Source organism: Manacus candei, unplaced genomic scaffold (genome assembly GCF_025592945.1).
Source record: "Manacus candei isolate 608988 ecotype Guabito, Panama unplaced genomic scaffold, ASM2559294v1 h1tg000017l, whole genome shotgun sequence".
In the NCBI taxonomy this organism is placed as follows: Eukaryota; Metazoa; Chordata; class Aves; order Passeriformes; family Pipridae; genus Manacus; species Manacus candei.
Window position 1 is genome coordinate 17,350,226 of NW_026138065.1, and position 25,281 is coordinate 17,375,506.

General features: G+C 39.6%; 1 protein-coding gene across 1 annotated transcript in view; it reads left to right on the forward strand.

Annotated features, from left to right (window-relative positions):
- The window catches only part of LOC127469156 (uncharacterized), a 643,570-nt gene that overhangs the window by 213,556 nt on the left and 404,733 nt on the right, over nt 1-25,281 (forward strand). The window contains exon 10 of the mRNA XM_051783174.1: nt 16,562-16,615. The gene's annotated coding sequence lies outside the window, so the exon portion shown is untranslated. The remainder of the gene's footprint in view (nt 1-16,561; nt 16,616-25,281) is intronic.

Genomic DNA, 25,281 nt, shown 5'->3' on the forward strand with positions numbered 1-25,281 from the left:
AGTTTCTTAGTAAATAGAGAGTCCAAAGAAATACAATCACGCAATAGGGATTAATTTCTTAAAATATATCCATGTTCTAGCTGCAGACACTCTTTTGCTGTTTCTTCACATATAGAGGTATAGAGATGTGCACTTTAAGTGGCTTTGTACAATTAATCATAAAAAAAGAGGCTCAGATAATTTGTCTTGCGAATACATTTTATTCTGCAAGGACTCATCAGAGCTCCATAGCAGTAGCATTAGTTGTAATTCCGTAAAATGAAATTTGTAATTGTGTAAAATGAAAATGTGAATTTATCTGTGTGCTAAGCAAATTCTCCGAAGAATGACTATTGAGAATTAAGAAGTTTAAAATCTCAAAGGTGTTTGGCAGCTTGGGGTATATCTGAACCATCACTTTCCTCCTCTTCACATAGTGTGTTTGTTTTGTACCTCTGCGGTCTTGAAAGACAGAGGGAAATACAACTGTGTAGGAGATGATGTCAGCCTCTCTGTTATCAAAAGATACAGTGAGTATATGTGTGTGTGTGTGTGTGTGTGTGTGTGTGTTTGGGAAAAAAAGGAAAAGATACTGGCTTTGAACCCAAGTAAGACAGCTGTGTCTGCCATGCCATTACTGTTGCTGGATCAGTACTGACAGAAGGTAAAAAAAAAATTATTTGGACCCTCTGCTTCTGCAGCTGTCAGACAAAGGTCTGAGCTTTCTGCAAACACTGTGAAGACATTGTCTCTCAAAGGAGCTAGGGAAGCTTTGTAAAAGCAGAGATAGAGGGGAAACCTCTCTCCCTTCCTCCCTCCCATCTACAGGGCACTCATCCACTGATGTGCTAGAAATGAAGTGGTTTTCTGTCTGCTCTGCCTATACAGCCTCATTTCCTGTGCATGCTTGGGCCCAAGTTCTCATCTAGTTTGGCACAGCTCTTCCCCAGTCAATGGAGTTTTCCTGCTCCAGGGGCTAGCAGCTGAGGACGCAGCCATCACTGTTATTCTTAGGCTCCCTGGCATGCTGAATGCAGAGAGGAGCATCATACTGGTCTATACACAGTTTGATTAGGTGAGACGATCTTGCAGTTATGAAGCTGAGTAGAAGTGAGTTTTAAAGAGGGGATGCACCGTTTTCTGGGAACTAGTCCTAGCTGTTGTTTTGTGTTTACTTCAGGGGTGAAAATACAGATTGCTGGGTCAGAGTTAAATCCTTTGGGAAAGTGTAGTTTTCATGAGTGTGATAGTCTGAATTTATGCACTTTGCTTTTGTTTTAACCAATTTTTTTCTCTTCTGACAGAAGCTAATCCCAAATCTGGATTTTTGCTTTCATTTTTATGTTTTGTGCCTGAATTTCTGCCAGATTACACCCACAGGGGACTTGAACTGTTAGCCACATAATGGGTGAGAGAGCTTAAGAAAGTATATATTTTCTGCACCTTAATCATTCTAAGTACCACAAAACTGCATCTAATGCATCTATAAACCAGTCACATGGGAAAGAAAGTTTGAAAGTATTGAGCAAACTGAAATCACTGACTGAGTGTTTTGAGAAATTCTTCCACTTTTTAGGTAGAATGTGGCAACTTTTAAACAGTACATGGTGACCACAGAGACAGTCTGGGACAGGATGAGAGACAGGAATACAGGAATCTTGTGGGAACTGTGGGGGAAATATACAGAGACAGACTGCCATGCAACAAACTTTGGGATCTGTTTGTGCAGAAGAATGCATAATTGGACGGGAATTGGAATAGGAAAAATAGACTTCCCCTCTGCAAAATGGATGTTATTTAAAACAATAGTTGAGAATTTCTCAAATTATCAAAGAAAAAAGAAAAAAAAGATACAGAAGAATACAGAGACAAATACATAACTGAAGAGGGGGAAAGAGAGAGCGAGTGAAATCTCAAAATTAGCTGGATAATGCTGGTAATTTCAAGACTACAGGAGGTATACTTGTTCTAATCTGTAAAATCTCTTGATTCTAATTAAAAAAGTACATGAAAGAGAATTTTACTAAAATCCTTATCATAGAACAGAAAACCATGGGGATTTCCAAGTGATGACTTCCTAAATTTAAAGGATTTTTAAAAAAGTTATTTCTCTTTCTAAGGCTGTTGCTTTGTACTTGCAGCTATTTTCAAGGGAAAATGCTAATTCTGAACATACAACCACATAACTAAAAGGCTGGTTTCAAAAGACTATTATTCCTTCTTTTGTCCTAGGATATGTGACAAGATTTCAAAATCTTTTAGTGTACCTTTTACAAAAGACAGAACCCTGAGTGTCTGGCTGTAAGCTTTTGGGTACTGAACACTTTCAAAAATCTGGGCCTTCTTTAGCTGCCTAATTGGACCCCACTTGTGAGTGGTGAAGCATGTGAAAAATTGCTCTTTGCCCCAAATGTCAAAAAAGATGCCACTCAACCTCTCTTACGCTATCTAGGTTCCACTTTGTCTGAGACTGTACCTCATAGATGTGGTTCATTGCTGCTTAATCTTCAGGTTTGCTGTGTTCCCAAGACCTTGACCTGTGAGTTTCTGAGTACTGCTGCTGAAATTCTTTTAGTTTAGCTGGAGAGTACTCCACAACTCAACAGCCCAAGTCTGCCAGTGTTATCCTGCCATATGCTTGTCCCTCTTCTGGAAGTGCCATAGTATTTTTTCTTTCTCCTGGCGTAAATTTAAAATGTAATTTGACTCAAGATTTTTGCAACTGCTGCTCTTATGATACTAGAAATTGGGGTACATAGCACAAGTAAACCTGTCGTGTTTAAGGAATCTCGATCTGTATGGTTGAACTTCTGAGCCTCTGTCAACTTCAGTGAGCACAGAAATCTGCTTGTACAGCTCAGGCCCCAGTTTCGCAACTGGGTCTCTGTTTCATTTTTCCATAATACAACATGTCAGCAGAAACATGAAGAGTAGAGCCAAGGGATCTTGGCTCCCAGGCTCCTATGCTTTCTCTGGACAATAGTTTTCCCTTAGAAACCAATAAGTTATGGACTAAGGACTGCTCCTTTTAAAACTGTCTCGGGCTTTATGGCTAAAAAGATTTTATTAAATAAGAGTGATTACTAAAGTATGTTACTGTTGAGAGGGGGTGAGGGTAGTTAAAACTTATGAAAAGGCTTTGCTTGCAGCAGAAAAGCACTGTAACCACTTAAAAATATCTTTGCTAATGTTTTTATTTTAAAAATGGAAAAAGTGAGTCAGCAGTGAAGGCTCTGTATTCATTGCTAAGTCCAAACTCAGCTGCTCTGGAGAGTCTCCCCATTCCCTGCCCCCATCTATGCTGTTGGTACAAGTGAATATAGCTACTCCTAATTTAGCAACATGCAGTTGCTACCTTTGCATGGGCTGTAACAATCATCCTGGGAGATCTGCTGCTGTAAGAATTTATTTTCCAAGGCTGTAACCAATGGTGGCCTGTGTGCAAAAATACAAGGAAAATAATATGCAGGTATAATTTTCAGATGACAATTGTGTTCTGTCCCTGGACTGCTGGAACAAGAAAATGATGCTGGTGGAGCATAACTCCAGTAGCAAAATAACCAAATGGATTTTCATATACACTTAACCTTATTTATACTTGGTCTAGAGGGTAATTCACTGTGGTGATAGCTTGGGGCAAACCCACAGGAATCAATCTTTCTAAATTCTAGGAGATTTTGTGTCTGCATTCTGGGCTTGATCAACTCTGATTCTATGCTGCATTTTACACTGTCATAAAAGGCAGAATAGCTGTATTAGAGGGTCCATAAGGACCCTCTAATTTACTGGGTCCATAGGAAATAGATAAAAGCGAACTATTTGCTGTTCTATGAAGTAGATACTGTGGTGTTGTTACAGAGGTGTGTATGAAAAATATGGAATATATGATCTATTGTCTCCTCATACAGGAAGTCTTCTTGCCTAGTGTGCAGTTTTCCTAAAGAAAAGCTAAATTCTATATTTTTTTGATTCAGTTTCTCCTGTGGGTCCCAGTCTGACAGGGTTTTCAATACACACTGCAAGCCTAAGCGAAATACACACCGTGCTGTGAAAGAGATACATTACATAAGAGGTCTCTGAGGCTTACACAGTGCTGGACTGCAGTATAAACTGTCTCCGGGACGGATAAAAACCATCTCGCAAACTAGGATTAACACTGATTCTTGTCAGGGGCTCTTGATTAGAGAGAAGAGAAGGAAATTTGTGTATGCTGTTTTAGTGAGTTTTAGCAGCTATATAAACCACAGTATGAAATTCTGATGTGTATCTAACCATCAGCATGCCTGAACTGTGTTTGATAAAAGGGGCAATGAGCTCCAGTTATGCAGCCCTTACTCCTGTTGGTTCTCCTCTGCAACCAGAGAACAACCAGGACTATTTGCATATAAATCCTGAGAATTTGGCAACTTTTGCTACAGCATGAGAGAAAGGGAAAGAAAGGTAAATTCCCCATAAGTTAGTGTTTCAGTCACACTGCAGATTATTTAGTTTATTCACTGTTTGGGAAGCGATCCCAGCAAGGCAGCTGCATGTCTGTCTGACTGTCTGTAGCTTTTCTACAGTGTCCAGAGCCCAATATCTAGAGGATTGCCTGAAGTCCTGGGGTGGCAACACCATGACCCCTCAGATACTGTGAGTTTCATTTTGTGGAGGAAGAGACAGAACTTTCCTGGAGGTGACTCCAAAGCTCCTGATCAGACCTCCACTGAGACTGTTTGCTGTGACAGAGCTCACTTCCAGTCTCAGTGGAAGGCCGGCTGGTTCCACTTTGACTTTACTAAAAGCCTAACAAGCTGACTTCTATCAGCATATACAGGCTGGGAGATCTCCCAGACCTCCAGGCATGGCATACTAACACATGCACCTTTTTAGTTCAGGGAAGAGAACAAAAGCTGTATGTTACTGAGATTTCCTAATGAATTACTGGCAGGCCTTTGGATTGCACAGTAGAAGACAAATACTGTAAATACTTGTGTTAAAAAAGATGCAAAAAAGTAGGTATGTACTAGAAGCAAATCCCTGTAGTTAGTGACCATTATCCTAAATATGGATCTGCACGGGAGAGAGGTGGGAGAAGTTGGATCATGTTAATTACTGAACACCTCAAGCCATGCCCACAACAATACCACACATTTCACTGGAAATACTCAGCACCTCACAGAGTTATAGGAATGCTACAAGTTTAGTTTCAAAGCACGAAGGTGAATTAGGGAATGGATTTACAAAGAGGATGATGTAGTATCAAACTACTGAACATATTAGTCCTCAACACCATTATATTTTTTTCTTCAAATTTCTTACCAAATTGCTGCAGAAGGCTGTTATATGAAGCTGTTAGGTAGGGATATATAAAGGTATCCTCCTGATACACAGTGCTTTCACAAAGCCTAGAAGCAAACTAGAGTGCTGCAAGGTGTTGCCTACCACACATCACAGCCTTACCTTTCAAGGCTTTTGAATACTTTTAGACTTGGTTTTTATACATATTTATGTTTTGGGTAAAAAAGATTTTTTAAATTGTGTCTGCTTTTTGTTCCTCAGTTATCAATGGGAATTTTTGGTATCTTCCAAAGGAATGTCACCTTGGTTTTCTGTAGGTTTAGCAAACCAGTGGTTTGCTTAGGGTTTCAGATAAAGTTGCCAAACTTTTGTCGGCCAAACCATCTTCAGAACATATTTTCTTTCCAGGAGAAAGGCCTACACACAAGCCTTTTATGGCATTGTGTATTTATAGCTCTAGTCTGTACTGTGAATGAATGGATCACTCTGCAAAACACAATGCAGAGTCATTCGATGAGCATGCTCAGCAGTTACAGAATCACAGAGTGGATCAGGTTGGAAGAGATCACAGTGGGTCACCTGTTCCAACCTCCCTGCTCAGCTAGGGTCATCCTAGAGCACATGGCACAGGATTGCACACAGATGGTCTTGAATATCTCCAGCGAGGGAGACTCCACACCCTTTCTGGGCAATCTGTTCCAGTGCTCAGTCACTAACACAGTAAAGAAGTTCTTCCTCATGTTCAGGTGGAACTTCCTGTGCATCAGTTTCTGCCTGTTGCCTCTTGTCCTATTGCTTGGCATCACCAAGAAGAGCCTGGCTCCATCCTTTGACACCCTCCCTTCAGATAGTTAGAGACATGGATGAGGTCCCCTCTCAGTTGTCTCTTCTTGGGGTTAGAACAGGCCCAGCTCCCTCAACCTTTCCCTGTAAGAGAGATGCTCCAGTCCCCTAGTCATCTTTGTTGCTCTCTGCTGCACCCACTCAGTACAGCAGAGGCCACTGGGCTGGGTGCAAGGAACTGGCTTGGTTTTCCGTTCTTGCACAAAGGGAAGAACGGAAAGGCTTATCTGAGTTTGGGAATGACTGTCACCACAGGACTGGCTTTCTCTGAACTGCTGCGAAGCCGAAGCTCTGCCCTCCACTCCTGGGTCTTGCACAGCTCTCCACGGAGAAGTGAGGAACAATGGCAGGATGAAGGCTGAGCCATGACTGTGGCAGCTGGTCATTGAAAAGTCTCCAGAAGGTGTGTGGGGGGCTGTGATCTGCTGGTGCTCTGAGGCAAAACATGCACAAGCCTCGCTGGTGCTCCACCAACCACCAAGCTCACTAATTGCAGTTCCTGCTAGTATTGGAAATAGCTTACATCCAATAGTGGTTTGGGTGTCAGTTGTCAGGGCTTACATCCTGCCTATCCTGTCACTGTCATCCAGTGATATGGTACCATATTTTGCAGCTTTGAATGCCTAACCTGCCCAGTGCTCAGAACAGTGCCTTTCTAACATTGCAAACTTATCATGGCCTTTGTCAGCAGTTATATTATCTGAATCCATCTACTTTATGGAATTCCACAGCCTAGAGGAACATCTTGAGCCTTAGAAATAAGGTTGTTATCTTACAAAACTGAAGGATTAGGAAAGATAGCATATTTTGCCAGTAAAGAGGGAGATTAAAATAATTGCTAGTGGGAATAACACAAAATATTTCAGTAAATTAAGCATACTCAAAATAAGGTTTTGTATGTAAAGCTGTTATAAGAGAAACATTTAAGTTTTTGAAACATGTTATATTGCATTCCATTGGAAATAAATTTTGTCAGTACTTGAATCTGTGATAGTAATTGGTTCTCTACAGCTTAGATATTCTATTTTTTAGAACTCAAAACATTTCTAATACTGCATGATTCTTATTTATTTGATGTGTGCAGAGCACACGGAAAGATTCTATACAAAAAGTTATTAGCAAGTGAATGACATACCTGAGCTATTTGTGAAAAACTGATTCAGCTTAAAACTCTACCCTACCATTAGGTATCTGCTTTTATCTCCCCTGAAAGTAAGGGTAACAAAAAGAATTTAGGAATGTATTTTAGGTAATTAGCTCCTGATATTATAGGCAATTTTTAAAAGACTCTGGATTTCAGTAGTAAATGTAAAATTTTCTTTAGTAACTTCCCATGTAACTGCAAAAATCTGGTTTGTAGAGACAATATCAACACGTATCTCCACTTCTCAGAAGCATTCTCCCCAGTAAATGCTATGCAAAATGGCCCTGAAACTATTTTTGGAGGTGATTTCTGTATGCTGCCTCTACCACTTTATTTATCTGGCAACTTCCTCTTAATTAATATTGTGTAACAGTAGGGATAAGCAAGATCTGGGTCCCAGTCCCTGCCACAGTAAACAGAAATCCTATCAACATAGAAACTAGAGCACAGGTTCCCTCTCTAGCAGGTGAGTTTGGAGGCATCAGGTTATGGAAGACTTACCTAATTAAAGTTGTTTCTGTAAAGCCAGGCTTTACACATTACACTTGTAATTTGTAAATTGTAAATTACACTTGTAAAGTGCAACTTTTCCTAGAAAGGAAGAATTCCGGCTCCTCTCAGCTGGAAGAAAGTTCTGAACTTTTATCTCTTGGGAATGCAAATGAGAGCAAAAAGGCAAAAGCTCTGGAAGTAAATGTGCAGAATAAACTGTGCAACATAGGGCCTTAAGCTGTCTAGACTTGGAATGAAATTATAGAATTCTGTTTTATTTTTTGAGTATTTTAACAGTTATTGCCAAAATGAAGCAGAATTTTATGAACAAAATATCTCTCAAAAGAATATTAAAATAGTTGTGAAATCAACCCTTTAAAAAAAAAAAAAACAAAGACACCAGAATAAAGATTTTCTTAAAAGAGCCACAAGAAAGGATGCACTTCTAGATAAGGCAGTTGGGTTACTTTGCAAATGCAGGCAGATTTGCAGGCTCTTGTTATTAGGGGGCAAAAATGACGCAAACTGCAAGTCATAAATGTCTGTTGCTGTGAAAGATTGGGTGCAGTTTTGGGTGAGCTGTGGTGTGATATTTCCATCTGATACCTAGAGTCAGCCAATAGCAGCAGGTGCTGAGGCGCTGAAGAGCACAATATGTTCCAGTAGCACCTGAGGTTTGATCTCTGTGGCACACTTGCTGCACGCTGTAAAGTGAGCCTCTGTCAGTGCTTCATTGTCTCTGAATTTGGTGCATACAAACCAAAAGTACATTTATTTTGTTCAGATCTTCTGTAACTAGTGACTATTTCCTTAGAAATGTATGTCATTGAATGAAGAAATAGTTCTCAGACATTCTGGTGCAGGCATTGATGGTTCTGTAGCAGATATGTATTTACTCTTTTCTCTCTGTTTGCATCCAGGAGTTGTGCATTCCATAAGATTTCAGTCCCTACCATCTGCAATAATTACAAATGATGAAGGTTTAAGAACTTTGGTTTTTCTCTGCACAATTTAGAAAATCACCACCTCCACGATCAGACAATATGTCTTGTATTACGTGGAATCAGAAGAGAGATGGATGCTTTTATTTCCTATGTTTCATTGTGTAAAAAGAGTAAGTGTGAGCAGTGTTATCTCAGGGACTGTAGATGTGTCTACCCATGCTACTTTACTGCTTATAACAGATGTTCTCCGGAGTGAAGGCATCACTCTCGGAATGTGTTTTGTTTTAGAAGGGGGCTCAGCTGCCACAAATGAATGGATGGTACCTAAAGGTTGAGTTTTGCTTTGGATTCTTCATCTGTGAAATGTAAATCTTTGACAAATTGGAATGAACAGTTTTAACAAAGGTGATGTTATAGTTTAACCTCAGGGTGTGTGGGACTCTGCTGTAGTGCTCACTTCACAGTGTAGTGCTCACTTCCCCAAGGCAGAAGATCACAGACTCATTTTGCACATCTAGCTGTAAATCCAGTGGGAGCCTTTTGTGACAGCTTTCTGTACATGAAGCAGTCTGGAAAAGGGTCATCTGCCTGTGAGTCCTAGCAGAGCTAGTTTAGGGTGTTTAGGTGGTGACAACTTAATTTTAAATAAGAGTTTTGACCAGAACTGTCCTGCTTACCTACTCCTTCACTTGTCTTTTGACCTCTCTCTCTCTGTTTTTTTTTTTTTTTAATATAAGTACGTGGGCAGTTTTTGTCTCTCTTTTCTGATTTCATTTTTTTTCTCTTCCTCTCAAAAAATGCAAGTGTGTTTTTATGTTCCCAAGAAATCTGAGAGCCTGTAAATAGGACAACCACAAAAGTGGTCTACAGGATTATATTTCAGTTTTGTAGAACCAAGAAAAGAAATAAGAATCTGGTTGGGATGTGTACTTTCACTCATTTCCGGGTGGTACCCAGGACTTGTTGCTGCCATACAGTTATTGCTGCCTATTGAATCTGCTGATGAACTGTGCAGGCAGAAGTCCTTCTCAGCTGCATGAGGTTGTATTAGTCTAGATAGCAGTTGTAGAGAGGGGGCCCTGTTTCTTCACTATTTTCTTCTGATGTCTTATAATGATGACTTTAACATCCTCTGGATGTTGTGGGTTTCAATCTCCTTTCAGTTTTAGTGGTTATATTGGTTTGTTAAAAAGCTCTTTTTCTAATGAGGCTGAATGAATTTGTAAACTGTGATAGGAGAATCTAATATATATGTTTCATTTGTATCCCCTAAATCTCTGTGGTTATATGTGCCATTTAATTTTCACTTGTGTAATAGAACAAATGAGTGAAAACTGCAACTTTTTGGTCTTCTGAAACACTGGAAAAAAAAGTTTGGTTTTATCTGACACAAAAGGAATCCAGCCACATTTTTGCAGAATCCCCAGTTTTAGAGTCTGAGTTAAATCTGGTTTATACCCCAAATACCCAGATTTAAGTCTTACTAAAATTAAGATATCACTTGTTAATTTTTCTTTACAGCGAAAGTTCTTTTTTTTCCATTTCATCATGTACCAGCAGAATTCAGATCTACACTTTGTTTGCACAGTGCAAACAAACAATATATAATTAAAGACAGTCTTTTAAGATTAATATTGAGAAATGAAGTATATATAAGTATATAAGGCAGATTAAGTAGATTTTTAAAGTGTTTTCTCCAAGTGAAATTTTGTGACTGTCAAAGAGAAAATGAAAATTGATTATATGTGAAAAAGTATCATGATATACTTCTAATGTATGAAATCTTTCAGCTTGTGCCAGGAGAAATGAGTGCAACTGGGTTATACTTGTGGGTGCAAATCTAAAGTAAGACTAATGTCTTAATTTACACATATGTCTGTGCCATTCTCAGTTGTTTTCTCTACCATATTTGTCTCTTTTGGGTTTTTTTGGCATATACATGTACAGAGAACTCTAACTAAAGAAAACATGTAACATTTTAAGTCAGGCTGAGACTAGACTTTGCCTTACATGATGGACATAATGGAGTTGTGTTTTATGGTTGCTATATTCCTATGTTCTACGTGTATCTTTTCCATAGGGTGTCCAGACTGCTCTGTGAGGCAATGGCAGTGACAGCATGCCCTTTGGGAGAAGATCTGTTCCTTTAGGCCCAGAAAGTCCCAGTGCCTGTACATAAGAGGCACCAGGCAGTGAAAATATCTGTAATTCCTGCTAATCTAGTAATGCTGTGAAACCACATGAAAGCCAGTCACTGCCCTGTCCTGGGACTGCTGTGACAGTGGGTATGACCAGTTGCAAAGAGGATCAGCTTACACCAAACTCCAAACCTTCTCACCCCACCTTTTAACTCTTAGCACAGAGGTAGATGTGAAAGCGCTTTTGCTTAGACTAGAGAAGCACCTTGCCAAAGGCAGTTTTCTACAGCACATATACTTTGTGTTTATGATAATAAACAATGGTAATCTGTTTACGAGTTATGCGTGTTCACATATCTTCATTGGTTTTAGAAAAGATATTTTTCCCTCTTCCTCCTTATGGTGGAATTCAGGTGGAAATTAAGAGTTGTATGGTTTAATTGTTAATAGATAACACTTGTTTACCTGAACAAAACCACTCTGGCAGCCCTCAGCTAAACAGAGAATAAGAAAGCTGCTGATATATTGGTTATGTCTAAGGTAAAACTACCCCAACTGTCAAAAAAACCCACTCTTGCCTCCTGAGTTACAACTTATCATGTTGCTTTGTAGACTTGCTGTTGGCAAGCCTAGATGAAATTACCTCATATAGCGATATATAATCCTAGAGCAGTGTATTTAAGTGCCTATGCATGTTCTTCATTTCCTACAAGGTGATGAGAACTCCCATTACACAATACTTTCAGTGGAAATTCAGGGCCCTTGCCACTTTGCTACACTACGACAATAAAGAGCTTTGGAGGCTACTCTGCTTTATAGTTTTTGCAGTGCTCTACACATTTATAACACTGTATAAAAGTAATCCTTAGTCTAGTAATATTACCCTGTAATTAAAATAAAAACATAATGGAAAACTAGCCTCAATAGAGAAGAATATGTTTAAAAGAGTTTTCCCACACTACTGGAAAGACCCAAGTTCATTCTCAATCAAAACGAAGAGGCTGCCTTTGAACTTCTAAGTAGTTTCCCCAAGTTTAAAATGTAATTAAAGCTTGTAATTGCTTTTTGGGCTAACGGACTATTTCCATAGTTAAAATAGAAAGCTGTTCATTAATAATTGTAGTCAATGTAGATGACATTATCCAGCCATGGATCCAGACATCCATCCAGATGGTTATATTGTCAAAACCCAGTTCTGTACCCCATGTCCCAGCATTAAGACTGTGGGAGTGAAAGAGGCTGTAGAGAAGCACACTGGCTGCAGCTCAGCTGGTCCCAGTTCCCCATGTTCAGTGACAGCAGTACAGCTCTCACCACACACCTCCCTCCCGAGGAGGCCAGGGAGGGTGAGGATTTGGTGTGATGGTGAGGAAAGCTGTGCTCAGGATGGTCCTACTGGAGGATGCAGTAAGGGTGTGGTGAAAGGGCATGCCTTCTGCTGGGAATTCCAGTGCCTTCACATGTCCTCCTGCCTAGAAAAAACCTTTGAATTTCCTTTTCTGAGTACTGGGGAATATGAAATCTAAAGGACCGAAATAGCAGAAGGTAAATTAAATATTAAACAATTTTGGTTTAGTTACTGCCAAAATCAAAAGAAATTGTGCATTTACATAGTGCAACATATCTACTAGTGCCTTAAGAACTGGGGTGATAATTATTCTGCCTTCGTGAGATACAATGTGTATTCTACTCTTAAAATCATTTGAGTGAATGATTCGTTACATAGTTTTACTTCTACGTGGTGGAGTATATCACAGAGAAGATGTATTAGCTCAAGTCTCAGAAAGATAACCATGATTTAGTGTGGTTCTGCAGCAGAAGTACAAAATCTGAGCTTTGGCAAACCTTACTGTGAATATTTAGGAAGATACAACATAGTGACTCCAAACTTTGTGCTGAAATTGCAGTGCAAATTCCCGTCTAGCAATAAGTTCATGTTGAAGTGGTAGCACTAGAGCTAAGGAGAGCTGACTTTGGTGCAGAACTGTGCAGATACTGCAGCTTGTCCCTCAGCTATTGTTCGGAGCCAAATAAGGCATGTCCCTGGCATACCTCATAGCATGGTGGTCATACAAACACTTTCTGCCTCATAGTCATGACTAGTCCTTCCCTGACATGGAAGGTTTTTGTCCCCTTTCACCACTAGCTTGTTAAGGCTCCAAGTAAATCATACAGCTTGCTGCAGAGTTTGTGGCTGAGCCTGGAACTGAACCAACATCTTTGTGTCCCAGCCTATTGTCCTAGTCACTCTCTGTTCTTCAGAGTCTGACTCAGCTCTCCTCAAACATCTCAATTTCCATTTTTCCATTTTTTTTCTCATTTTGTGTTTTTCCCTCTAAGCAAACTTCTGCCTCCACTTCTATTTTCCCTTCTTGCCACTTGATCTTTAAATATTCAGAAAACTCAATGAATGGCAATATACCATTGTGGAAAAAAACTGTTACAGTTGGATGATGCTACATAATCTCATTGCTTATTGTGTTAAGAATGATTTATTCTTTTTTATCAGTTTGTGAATAGGTTACACTTTTCCAAATACTAGGATGTCTTTTTTTTTAGCTCACAATTGATTCTGTAAGTTCAATGCTATTTATTTTCTTTTCTTCAAATTAGGCTTCTTTCAGGGGGAAAAAGAGGATACTGAGTTCTTTCTGGGTAAATTTACAGAATTTGCCAGTGTGCAGGCTCTCCAAGTTTGGACTGGAAAAAAATGTGGAAATGATAAAATGTCATCCAAGATAGAAAAGAAATTGAGGGATTCCTTTTAAGTACAGTCATAAGAAACAAAATTAATCTCTAAAGAAGTTCTACACCCTACAGTTTTTGAGAAGGTTGTAAATGCAGTTTACAACAGTATACGCAGTTGTAAACTATTGATGAGACCAACATTAAAAAGAAAGAGTTTGTTTTGGAGGATGATTTCACACTGAGAGGGATTACTCTCAAAAGCACACAATGTTACTAGTAAGAGAAAATATTATACCTCACTCGCCATCATTGCATTGTTTCATGAACCATGCTTTTGTTTTATCTCCGTGCTAGTCTGGGAACGCCTCTTCTTTGCAGATTAAATTACGACATGTTGGCACTTAGCTGGCATCTTTTTGTTTTCTTCATTTAAAAACCTGGTCAGAGCAACTTGCTTTGGAGCAACAATTTGATTTAATGATACTGGCACTAATATTCTTCATAAATGTATTAGCAATTTTTAAGCTGTGTAGTTACATTTCATTTTGGTGAGAATTGGCTCAGCTCATTTTTTCCATTCAATCCCATTCAAATATACCTACAGAGTCATATATGCTGCTGTACATAAATTACGGATGGGAGAGGGAAGGATAATCTTAACCTGTGCTTTCTGTAGTCTGGTTTATGGACAACATACTGGGTTTATTACAGTGATATCAGTGTTCTATTTTTAGCTTGTCTTTCACCCCCTTTTTCTCTTCATGCAAGTTGGATGCCAGAAACAGACTTTTTTTGTTTGTCATTTCTCTTGTAATTTTTTCCTGTCTATCTTTGATGGAAAACTGCAATGTAATTGCTTGCCAGCAACAGGCAAACCTTAATGAGGTATTTGAGAAGTCCCAATGGAGAACCTGACACATGTAAAGAAAATATAGAATAACTGCAGGAAATACGCAGGCCAGTGCTTTGTTTTATGGATTGTCCTGTCACACATAACACAGAACTGTTCATTTAGTTACTTGTATGACTGTTCTTGATGAATATTTTTCAATAGCAGATTTCTCACAGGAAACGATGTAGTTAGTTTCACCCAGGCATTTGATCAGAGAAGCCCTGTCTTCTGAGAAAATTCACGTCCATTTTTGAGATTCATTATGCCCAGTTCTAACCTTAACTCATCATGGGTTAACTTCTGTTTCCACAGTTTTGCAGAAACCTTTTCTTTCTGAAGACTCTACTTTTGGAGTCTCTTGCTGAAGGTGAGGGCAGTGAAGGAGCAGAGGCTGAAGCTCCCCCCTCTCCTCATCTTTTTGTCAGGGTGCCTTTCCTACTGTTAATTTCTGGACTTTGAAAATGACCAAACTTTCAGCAAATCACTGCATGTTAGCACCCTCAAAACACTGAAACTAAAGGTAACTTGTGCAGCTGTAGTGCTTTAGACAGAAATGTGACTTACTTTCTATATCAGGGTTATGCTCACACTGCTGTCTGGCAAACTGCAAAGGTAAACGCCCAACGAGGGGAAGGCAGTGGCTGTGGGGTGAGCTGTAAATACAGCAGTCTGTGAATCAAACCACTCTCTCTCTCCCACCCTTTCTAGAAATCTATCAAGTTGGCAGGCTGCCCTGCTCGAAATAAATGTGGAAAATATTATGTAACTTTGCCCTGTGTGCTGCGCTGACAGCGTAGGCACTAGTTAGGTTTTAGTTACACTATCTGCTGTGGCTATTTTTGGTGACCAAAGGCTTCTCTCTTTAAATTTATGCCTGTATTTCCTTTGCCCCCACCCTCTCACTTATGTTTTTTTTTTTTTTCATTGACAACAGAATGCAACTCAAGATCTGCAAATAGGAAAACAACATCAGCAAAGCTGTTTAAGGGCTATTCCGTTTTAAAAATAATAATACTTCTGCCCCCAACAACAAAAAGCAAACAAAACCCCCTTAACAAAGTGCCGGAGGAGGAATATATTGTCTCTAACTGTAGCCAAGCGCTGAAACCTCCAGTCTCAGATGCCCTCCCCTAGAGTTATATGCTGTGTCAATACCTCCCTCTGCTGAAAGCTTCACATTCTTCCTCTCTTTCTCGACTACATTTTGCTGTGGCAGGACTTGCATAGATCAGGAGGAATCTGTGATACATACTAGAGCAGCCTGCTTATGGCAACACAGCTGCCCTACCAAGATTATACGCTCTGGGGAGTGCATAAAGCTATTCGTCCTTCCCCATTGGGACTGTTTGCAGGCTAAAATCTGAGATTAGGAGAAGATGATGATTTGGAGTCAAATGACTTTTGAAAATACGCTTTAAGGAACTCCTATGTTGGGATTCAGTCATTGTTGGAGGACATTCTGTTTAAAGACAATTCTATGTGCATGTGCCTTACAAATTTAATTTATTTCCTCCAGTTTTAGTTGCTTAATTAGTTTTTGTTCTAGAAATAGTAAAATTACTGTGTGGTTTGTAATCCATTGTGCTGCATAAACTACCATGTAAGACTTTGTGTTGTGTTACTCAAATAGATTGAATTATCTTAATGATTGGAAAATCTATGAATCATCTCAGCTACAACTGGTGTGATTATTAGTGAGCTCAGAGTTGAGACCTAAGTTTTTCAGAGGCTGTGGGATTAGGGACCCAAGCCAGTCATTCTCGTCTTACATCATTATAGTATAAAGGTTTTAAAGCGACCAGCACATTTTATTTTTCTCTGTTTCAGATGCCCCAAACTGACATACCAAAAAGGGTAGTGAATGTGTTAGAGGTGAATGACTGAACTTAGTCGAGAATTGGGCAACTTCCAGATGTCTCAAGTTAGGCCCCTAATCTTAGTAGAAGATTAGGAGCAAAAGGCCCTAATTCAAAACCAGTATTTTTCTTTATGTTTATCACCCCTTTGGAATTTTGAAATGTCTGCCTGGGTTGCAGGGAAGGCTAATGCACTGCAATAGATGAGCTACAGCAGTTCACAGGTTTTTAAAATTAATAACCTTTAATATTTCCTTATTATGTTCAGCTGCTTCATTCAATTGAATTTTCCCTCTATTTGACAGCTGATGGCAACAACCACTTTCCATCAACTTTTTTTCAGAAGAAGTACAAATCAGGTCAGTCCTTTTAATTTTTTCAACTGCATTTTTTGATGTCTTCATGGACGATTGGTAATGTTGGAGGTGAGAGGAGGAATAAAGAAACAGCAAAATTCTGGGTACAGACAAACTGTTCTGATTGGATGGGGTTTAAAAAAACTAACACACAAGGCAGGGCAAGGTAGAAGGCAGACAACAGGGTGCAGAAAGGAGCACAGCTGTAGGGAATAAAAGCACATCAGGTTTTGTATGGATGTTGCTCATTCTTAACTATGGTGCAGAATAGTGTATCTTTTTTGCCTCATATCTTGGATGTTTATAACTGGTAGGAAAATGCTAGCAAAATTATTTGGTTTATGGAAGGAAAATCTTGGAAGGAAAATCTTCTTACCTGACATTTCTTAAAAACGATATGATGTTTAGAGTTTATTTGGATGTCAAGCCCCCCCATACACAGGCTTTATAAGATGCTGGCTGTGACTTGCTGAGACAAACCTGAGAAGTAGAGATGCAAAATTACTTAAATGAATATGGAAAAAGGGATCCTAACTGGTTTTCTGGACTTCAGTGGGGTATTGGATATGCCAGGATTTCAAGCATTGAGCTGAATGTTACTACTACTAAAGAAAAAGTCATATTTTTTGCCTCCAAATTTTTTTTGCCCTGGGCTGTGGTGTACAAGAGTGATTTAGACACAGAGATATAACTTTGACTTAATGTCAGTAATTAATATATAAGCATTGCTGAACTTTGTGTTAGCTTATTTTTTTGTGAGAGTTTTAGATGGATGTGGTTAAGAGACAGGGTACCATTCTATGCTTTTGAGTTTCCTCAGAAACTGAATGTCTCCTCTAAACAGAGCTAGATTTAGATGGGGGGAGACAGGCCACAAAATGTGCATCCTGGTTGTAACAGGGCAGTCAGAAATGAATCTGTAATCTTGTGGGTGTGTAGTTATTTAGGGTCAACTGAGTGACAAAGTCTAAAGCAGTGGGAATCTGCTGCTGGCTTTGTGTCTCCAGAGCTAGGGTCAATTCTGTGAGCTCTCCCCACACTCCATAAGGCTCTAAAGGGATCAAAGTCCTTTATGGAAGACAGGTGAAATGAGAATGTGAAAGGCTCTGTACTCACAGCATAACTGAACTCGATTCACTTTTATCACTCTTTCAGACAACAAGGTATATATATTTATAGAGGGTTTTTTTGCTCAGTAAAGTACTGTACTCTAAGATGCCTTCTAATGAAACTACATTTTTGGTATCAAAAATGTCTGAACTAGCTGGGCTTACAATGCATGAAACACAGGAATCTGTTGGATACCTAGAGTAACCTGCTAGGAGCCCACTTCTCTTGCAAAAGCAGTGTCACATGTTTATGTTGCTTAGTCACTGGAAAGTAAACCAAAAGAACTCAAAGAGATGAAGCATGTATGAAAAGGGATCATTATCAGTTATGCTAAATGCCCAGTGAAACCTGAGACCACGCAAATCTCAACTGGTTTCGAGTTTTCTTACAGTTGAAACTCAGATCAGGTTCCTTGAGAGTTCAAGAATTTCTAAGCAAACCTAGACCTGCTGGATACATAGGACTTGAATAGCAGCTTTACAGTACATGTTGAAAGCACTTGCTATAAATTTATAAATTTTCACAGCATCCACATGATTTAGAGGAGCTTGATTAGCCTCCTCTTACAATTCAGTCCACAGACAAACAAAAAAGCAGATTTATTAAGGATTTTAGTGTGTAATGACACAGTTAAACCTTTGATTGATTGACTAACCTCTATAGGTATTGTACTGAAAAGATTATCTTAGCGAAATCTGGTTATGATGAGAGTGATATGAATTGTCTGCAACAAAAGCTTCATGACAACAATATAGGTCCTGATTTTGGTTTGTAAATTGTTTTTTATTTTAGTATGCTTGATCATTATACAGATAGTTAGGTGAGCTATTAAATGGAGCATTTGCATATGAATCAAGATTTGCTCTGTAAATAATACAATTTGAATCGTGGTGCTATTCTCACCGTCTCTCAATGCAATGGCTGCAAAGCCTGATGATATGTGCAGTGTTTAAGTGTAAATATTTGGGTAAACACATAGTAATATACATTTTTGACGGGAGTCCTATACAAAAATGGTCTGCCTTATCACAGAGTGGTTCATTTGGATGTATATGGGTATCTGTATGCACGCACACCTCTTCTCCCCTTGATCCCCAAAGGAGTCATACAATATACACATGCAAAAATGACAGGATGACCTCTTCATTAAGTCACTGAACAGGAAACCAGGAGAGTTAACTCCTGTTCCTGACTCTTAAAAACTTTCTGTCTGCAAATCTGGGAAATCCACTTAGGAAAACTGAGGTACATGAAATCTATCAGTAAAACAGGAGACTAGAGTAATTTGTAGTTATATTTGAATACTTTAAAGTAGCATGGAAAAAAATGTGGAGGTGTCTTAAAAATACTGTCAAAACTGACTTTGATCTGTGAAACACACATGTCCAAGTACAGAAAATACTTGAAAGATATACTTCAAGATTATAAAAAAATGTTGCTTTGATCACTTTTCAATAGAAAAGCAATTTTGGCAATATCAAAAGACATATTTGTGTTTATTCTGTCAATTTCTCCTGAAATATTTGTAGAACTCTCTATCAAAACTTAACATTTTTTACTTGAAATGCCCCTTTTTGATATGGGGCGAATGAAAAATGTTACTTCTACTCTGATTTTTTTAATGAAGTCTCAATTTGCATACAGTCTTAGTATTCTGCTAAAGTAAAAAATGATTTTCTTTCCAAAAACACTAGAGAGCTGAAACTCCTCTTATCTTTTATTCCAGTTAGTTATATGGACATGTTTTTTTCATCTCTAAATGCTTTGGATGCTCTATTTTGGTTTTAGTGTCGGTAGTCTACCATGTCTTTGCTTCATGGAGGGGGATTACATTCAATCATGAAATCCTAGGAGTGCTAGAACCATTGAAGCCTGATGTCCTATGGTTTTGTCTTGTAAATACAACTTGGAAAATATTTGTGCACTGTTTCTTTATAAACTTCCTCTTTCCTTTTTGTGCAGGTTCCTGGGTGTTTTACAATGTGTGAGATCTTTATTGCTTTTTCATTATAATGTGAACCAGGAAGTGTCCCTGTTTCCTTAAGGGAAAGTTCCGTGTATGCAAGAAAAAACTACTGCTAAGTCACTTCTCCAGGTTAATTGCCTTAAAAAAAATACATGGGACATTTAATGTCTTTGCTTTACCTAACTGCCTACCTTAAATATAAAATTTGGAATCACCTAGGCCAATTTAGACCATGGGAAACATGTCTTAAGACAGACGTGGTCAATACAGAACTGTTAGATCTTCGAAATTTTTTTCCACTTCCTGAGCCACAGACACAACATACCTTGAAATTTCAGTATAATTTTTAGAGCAATATTCAAGAATCCAATTTCTTCTTCTAAAGGAGAAATTAAGACAAATGCTTAATGGATGACATTGCTTACTAGTTAAGGCATTTAAATTCTAATTGCAACATGATCTGCTTCTCTCCTCCAGATCTTCCTCTAGCTGAACGATCTGTCATTTTGCCAATCCTTTAGCAACTAGGACTTCAGGCACCTATTTTGTGCACCTGTTCCTCTGTCAGGCCAGACTTCCAGCTCTGGACTGACCAGCAGTGGGTGCTAGGAGGTGAAGCAATCAGCACCCTCCTATCCAAACACCAGGGTGTCCGCTCTGTCTGTCCAGGATGAAGACGCTGGGCTGGCTTTGTGCTTATAAGCTTTGATTGATAACTGCACCTGTGCAGCTGCCAAGGTCAGGCTGTCTTTGGAAGAATGTTTTATCACCACGGGCACCTGGCTTGGCATAAGATTTAGAGACATGACCTGTCTTTGATGACATGGTTCTGGCAGTTTGTTGCAAGACACCGACCTGCAAAGTCTAACCAGGTGACTGCTTTGCTTTTTGATAGCTGTCAGAAACTTTAAATGAGGAAGACGGTCTAAACCCCATCTACTGCGTCAGTGACTGATATTCATACTTAATAAAATATACTGACTTTTTTCCAGTGATTAATACACTGCTACTGAGGGCCTGGGGTTAAAGAGGTCAGAAATTCCTTGCACTATTTATGTTTTGTAAAGCAAGTACAGGTACAGTTTTCACAGATCAGTATATTTTGTCTTGGGAGAAAAGGGATGGCTGGGAATTCAGACCAGGTTGCTCAGAGCTTTATCCAGAAAAATAATCAAAACCTCTGCGGATAGAGACTGCACAGACACTTTGGGCAACCTGCTTCACTGTCATCATGAGGTGAAGAGTTTCTTCTCACATCTGGTCTGAATTTACCATTTCAATTTATGCTCATTGTGTCATCAGGCAGAAAGGGACCTGGGAGTTTAGACTGACAGGAAGCTGAACATGAGCCAGCAGTGTGCCCAGGTGGCCAAGCAGGCCAATGGCATTCTGGCCTATATCAGGAACAGTGTGGCCAACAGGTCCAGGGAAGTGATTCTTCCCCTCTACTCAGTACTGGTGAGGCCACACCTGGAGTACTGTGTCCAGTTCTGGGCCCCTCAGTTCAGGAAGGATATGGAGGTGCTGGAGCAGGTTCAGAGAAGAGCCACAAGGCTGGTGAAGGGACTCAAGCACAAGTCCTGTGAGGAGAGGCTGAGGGAGCTGGGGTTGTTTAGCCTGGAGAAGAGGAGGCTCAGGGGAGACCTCATCACTCTCTACAACTCCCTGAAAGGAGGTTGTAGCCAGGTGGAGGTTGATCTCTTCTCCCAGGCAGCTATCAGTAAGACAAGAGGGCATGGTCTTAAGCTGTGCCAGGGGAGGTTTAGGTTAGATATTAGGAAGAAATTCTTTACAGAGAGGGTAATCAGACATTGGAATGGGCTGCCCAGGGAAGTGGTGGATTCTGCATCCCTGGAGGTTTTTAAGATGAGACTGGATGTGATACTTAGTGCCATGGTCTAGTAACCACGGTGGAAGTGGATCAAGGGTTGAACTTGGTAATCTCAGAGGTCCCTTCCAACCCGGCTGATTCTATGATTCTATGATCATTCCAACATTTATTGCTGTATGAGCTCCATCAACTCAGCAACCTTGCCACAGGCACTGAGGAGCTCCCCTAAAACTGACTCTTCTCCATACTGAGCAAATTTGGGTTTCTAGGTCTCTCCTTGCGGGACAAGTGCCCCAACCATGGTGTCCCTCACATTTTGATTAGCAGAGGACAGCTGAAGAACAGAGATCTTGAGGGCATGAAAGGTAAAGGGATGTTGCAAGAAAGACTAGGGTAGATGGAAGGAAAAGAGAGCCTTTGAGAGTAAGAGGTCATTCTGCTAGTATTGCCTCCCGGTCTTGAAAGGAGTGGAGAGATTATTTGTAAAGAGGGGATAAGGCCGCCAGAGATAGAAGCTTAATGTGCTGATTGCAGGTGACACAGCAAGGAGACAGAGCTGCAGAAAATTATACATCTGGGGAAATAGACATGGCACTTATTGGCAGGATGAAAGAAGAGGTGGAGAAAGCAATTGGGCTGGGCATTATTGTCATGCTTTGAGACTTTGAGCTGAAACTGAGATAACACAATGAGTTTGTCATAGTGATAATCTTCAAGAACAGGTATAATTTTTATGATGGTGTTTATGCTATAGTTCTTTGAGCTGAGTTTATTATCATTAGCTGTCACTTATTGAGATTAAAGCTGTACAATTCTATATACTTTCTCTTGTGTTACTGAATTCCTGATTATATGCTAGCCTTTCTCCAAATTTTGCAAGTTAGAGTTTCAAAGCACTGATATAAATTTAAAACAAGACACTGAAAAGTAATTCTAGAGGTTGCCTCCCAACACTTCCAAGGCCCTGACACATCTTTATAATGACAGTTATGTTGATTACAGTATGTTTTTTCTTATCCTACTGAAGTAATGTTTTGATTAGAATGCTCTGCTCTGCAATGATTAGAAGTAAAACTAGTCAATAGGATATTTAAATGCTATGCTGCATTAATCTCTCTGACAGTAATTTGAGTTGTACTTGCACTAAGGCAATCATTTTGGAACAGAACGCTTTACTGCAAGGTCTGACTAATGTTGAGGCTACATGTATTAGGTTATGTGGTATGTTTGAATATTTTGTGTTGGCTTGTGGTCCCTCAATATCCATAAAATGATTGTTTGTACTCGTGACAGGACTGCTAACATACATAAATACAGTGTGCTTCTTCTTTTTCACTTCCTGATGGGTAGTTGGTGTATTGCCCAAAACGCCAGCTCCAGCAGAAGGAGTACACTGGAAAATATAAGTCTTCCTAGTGATTTGGGCATTAAAAACGTCAGTTGGGCTTAGGCAAAGATGCTAAAGCTTTTCCGTAGAAGCTTGTGTCACAGGATAAATATGAGTGTGGGTTTTACCTGTTTCAAAGAGTTCTTTTGGCTGGATCAGAGGAATAGTTTGGTCTCCACATATGGATTTGGGTAGGAAAATGATGCTGAGATGCTTCTACTCTATAAATTTATGGATTGTGTGTTTGAAGGGGAAATGCATAAACGCTTCTGTAGCTGTTCTGAACAATAGAGGAAAAGTCCAGGTTTCAGGAACAATAGAAGACACACCTTCAGTAATTCCTTATAAGGACTGACTTAATGTGTGAACAAATAAATGTCCTTTTGGCATACCTAGCTGCAAGTGCAAAAATGTATTGTTGTTTCTAGAGTTTTCATCTATATTATCTATATCACTAGCCCTTGTTCTCATGGGGGACTTCAACTCACTAGATATCTGCTAGAAATACAATACAGAAGACAGGAAACAGTCTAGAAGGTTCCTGAAGCATGTGGAAGATAACTGTCTGACACAGCTGGTGAGCCAACAAGGGAAGGTGCCCTGCTGGACCTGTTTGTGAACAGAGAAAGACCTGTGGTTGATGTGATGGTTGAAGGCTGTCTTGGTCATAACAGTGACAATTCTCAGAGAAATAAGGAGAGGGATCATCAGAACTGCCACCTTGCACTTCCAGAGGTCAGAATGTGGCCTGTTTAGGAGACTGGTTGACAGAGTCCCTTGGGAGGCAGTCCTGAAAGGCAGAGGAGTCCAGGGAGGCTGGGCATTCTTCAAGAAAGAAGTCCTAAAGGTACCTGGTTTTCTTCAAACTGGGCAATCTGCTTTCCCCCCTGCTGCTTAGTCTTCCCCTTGGCTATTATTTCTCTCTGAGGAAGCATGTTGGTTCTGCAAACTTGCTTGCTCCCTTGACTGTGTTCTTTTCTTGTGTGTGTTCTTGCTTCATGATTAATGGTGTATCAGAACGGTCTTGTATTTTCCCTGTTTATGGAGATAGTAGAGAAAATTGCCCGGAGATTAATATGAGGAAAATAGTTCTCAAGCTTTGACAGGAAACTTCATGATATGCTGGAGACCAAATTCTATCCAAATTGCTCATCTGAAGCACTAACTGGAAAGATTTGAAGAAACTTACTCAGGCTTTTGAATCCTGAGTTTTACATATAATAGCTCTGAATTCAGTGGAGTTCCCCTGTCATGCAAAATGAAGATGTGTGGACGTGACTGGTCAAATTTTTTCCTTTGGTGTAAGAGTTCTGTTTCTTCAGTATATGGTTATGCACTGTGCTGACTACCCATTTATATAAAAACATCAAGTGTCTTATCCCCTTTTTAAACTGGGACACTGCAAAACTGGTATGCAAAAGTATTGTTATCTTGATGGACTCAGAGTCCCTGTCCAAGCAGATCTTTGAGTGTGGTACCCTACTGTTGTTATCCATATTTACATGGACAATAGCTAAACTTGCTGGCAGATGCTTTGCAATCTATAAGCACCCAGCTGCAAATTCATGATCCTTCACTCTTTTAGACAAAACGAGGATGTCTCAAAAGCTCAGCTGAAGTGAAATGGGAACAGGAAGTCAAAAACGAGACCATGTGCCCTGATATCATCTTTAATCTGTTTGCATCTAATAGACCTGTTTCCACTGAAGCTGATGGAAAAAATGTTTTGCTTAATGGATTACATTTGTCTTAATTATATCTTTGTTTTAATTATATGTTCTGAATCTATTATCACCTACTTCTAGAAACCCCCAAGAGGGTAAGATTTTGTAGTACTGTTAGCTGTAAAAGCAAATAAATGAAAGCAAGATGGTATCCCAGGCAGCTCAGAACGTCAGGACTGTCATTCGACAAGTGAATAAGGGGAACAGGCACCTCCCAAGCTCCCCTTCTCCTGCCCAATTTTTTTTTTTTTTTAAATTTAAAACTTGGACCAACTGGTAGTTTTGGATCACATTTGGTGATTAGTCTTTTAAGAAAGGGGTCTTTTGCAGTAGCGCTGGTTGAACTACAGTTTAACTGCCAAGGCAGAACATAAAACATGCAGCTTCTAGTGTCTCATGGAGTTTATGTTTTGTTGTTTTTTTTTTTAAATTTCCACCACTTTCCATTTCTTCCTCTGCCTCTGTGAACATTTATATGAAACTTTTCTATCATTTATATCCCATGGTTGCCACCAACTGGTACAGCTCAAATTTTTTATCACTACTGTTTTTGTAGTGACTGTTCAAGAACCTCTGTGCACCCATACAGTGTGTGCCACAGCTCCTCAAGTGTGACCTGGCTGTGTGCAGCAAGGTCCATTACCTCAGAAG